We start from the raw sequence: 2,516 nt of genomic DNA, 5'->3' as shown, positions 1-2,516 counted from the left end.
TTAAGATAGCAAGGGAGGCAAAGTCAAACCTCAAGGGATTCTATCAAATGTATCAAACTAAAACAAGAGAAAAGATTGGACACCTACCCTCCCCACACCTACCCTCCCTAAACTTACCCTCCCCACCCCTACCCTACGTACCCTTCCCACACCTATTCTCCCCACCCTTACCCTCCCCACACCTACCCTCCCGACATAATTTTGTGCTTGCAGTTTTCGTCATATTTTTGTCGAAGAACAAAACTCTATCAGTGTTACTTTAATATTATTTGCATAAAGGCATTGCTTAATATTTGTGACTGTACTAATGAAGTGTTGCAATCCAACGTAACATAAATTTAATTGTATTGCCTGTGCTAGGGTACAGAGTGACTGTGCCTAATGCAGGCTTAGTTCAACTGATGAATGCCTGAAATAATATTAATTTTTAATTTCAGTATTTCAGTATCACACATATAACGTTATTATACTGTTGAAGCTGTTTTAGCATCTAAGTGTAACTATATACAGTACATCGAATAACTTCACTGATTTAACTCTTCTTCTTCTTGTCTGTAATAAGAGTGGTGGAGGATCTCAATCAAAAAGGTACCGAAGGCGAGACAACATCCAAGCAGGGACAGGTAGAAGGCTCCCTGCAGGTGGTCCAATCCCAGCACCACTTGACCTCTCTCCTGCAGAAAGATGAGGCAAATATAATGCGTCCCCTGTATTGAGATCTTTTATATCATGAACATCATGTCCCAGCAATAAGATCTGATGTATTGCTGCGACCATAATAGCCTGATGTAGACTCATAAGAACATAAGAAAATAAGGAGTCTGCAATAGGCCGGTTGGCCTGTGCATGGCAGCTCCTGTCGAGAGTTACTACCACTCTCTATCATCCATAAATCTATCTAGCCACCTTTTGAAACTTTCCAGAGTTCCAGCACTTACTACAAAGTTGCTAAGCTTGTTCCACTCGTCCACCACCCTATTTGTGAACCAGTTCCTTCCTATCTCCCTCCTAAACCTAAACTTATCCAACTTAAATCCGTTGCTCCGAGTCCTATCCTGCTCGGATATTATAAGAACTTTATCCTTTTCTTCTTTATTGATTCCTTTCACCCACTTAAATACTTCTATCATATCTCACCGCACTCTTCGTCTTTCTAGGGAATGCAAGTTAACTTTCTTTAACCTATCCTGATATGGAAGGTTTCTAAGTCCCGGAATCGTTTTCGTCATTCTTCGCTGCACCGACTCTAGTGAATTTATATCCATTCTATAATAGGGGCACCAGAACTGAACCACATAATCGAGGTTCGGCCTGACTAACGCAAGATATAGTTGTAATAAGACCTCTGCACTCTTATTACTTACACTTCTCGATATAAAACCCAATACTCTGTTTGCCTTATTTCGATCATTAACGCACTGTTTTCTAGGCCGTAGGTCCGGGCTTACAAGTACCCCTAGGTCTCTTTCACAAGTCGACTTCTCTAGGTTGATGTTGTTAAGGCAGTATACATTGTCAGTATTTGTTCTTCCAATATTAAGTACGCTGCACTTGCTGGTGTTGAATTTCATTTGCCATTTTTCAGACCACCCCTGAAGTTTATTTAGATCCTCCTGTAATTCATTTGCATCCTACCCTGAATTAATCTGCCGCCCTATTTTGGTGTCATCCGCAAACTTGCTTATGTCACTGCTGATCCCAGTATCTAGATCGTTTATGTAGATTATGAACAAGAGTGGGCCTAGTACTGATCCCTGGGGAACCCCACTGGTTACACGGCCCCATTCAGATTTAACACCATGTACGCTGACCCTCTGCGTTCTATCGGTGAGCCATGATTTTATTCAATTTAAAACTTTCCCCTCGATACCATGAGCCTTAATTTTTCTCAGAAGCCTCTGATGCGGTACTGTCAAATGCTTTGCTAAAGTCTAAGTAAATAACATCGTAATTTTCGTCATTATCTACTACCTCGAAGACTTTTCTAAATAACGTCAGCAGATTTGTTAGACAAGATTTTCCCCTTGTAAACCCATGTTGAGAGTCGTAGATTAATTTGCTTTTTTCTCGATGCGATCGGATGCTATCTGCTATAATTGATTCAAGAAATTTCCCCACTACTGACGTCAAACTGATCGGCCGGAAATTTGACGCTGATGCTCTGTCTCCCTTTTTGAATATGGGTACTACATTTGGCTGTTTCCACAAGTCTGGCACAACTCCGGTGTCTAATGATTATGTAAATAAATTTACGAGGGGTCTGCTAATCTGTGCCCTACACTCTTTCAAGATCGAGGGAAAATTTCGTCCGGCCCTGGGGATTTTGTCTTCTTTAGTTTATTTATCCTCTTAAGAACATCCTCTTTTCTGATAGTGATATTCTTTAATTTCTCTTCTTCCTTTCCCCTAAATATCAGTTCCACCTCTGGAATTTCCTCGCGAATTTCTTCTGTGAAAACTGATAAGAAGACGCTGTCATGATTTAGTATAGTCATACACCATGACACTGTTGGAAG

The sequence above is a fragment of the Homarus americanus genome, unplaced genomic scaffold, assembly GCF_018991925.1.
Source record: "Homarus americanus isolate GMGI-L3 unplaced genomic scaffold, GMGI_Hamer_2.0 scaffold25827, whole genome shotgun sequence".
Lineage (NCBI taxonomy): Eukaryota > Metazoa > Arthropoda > Malacostraca > Decapoda > Nephropidae > Homarus > Homarus americanus.
This window is presented reverse-complemented; position numbering follows the sequence as displayed.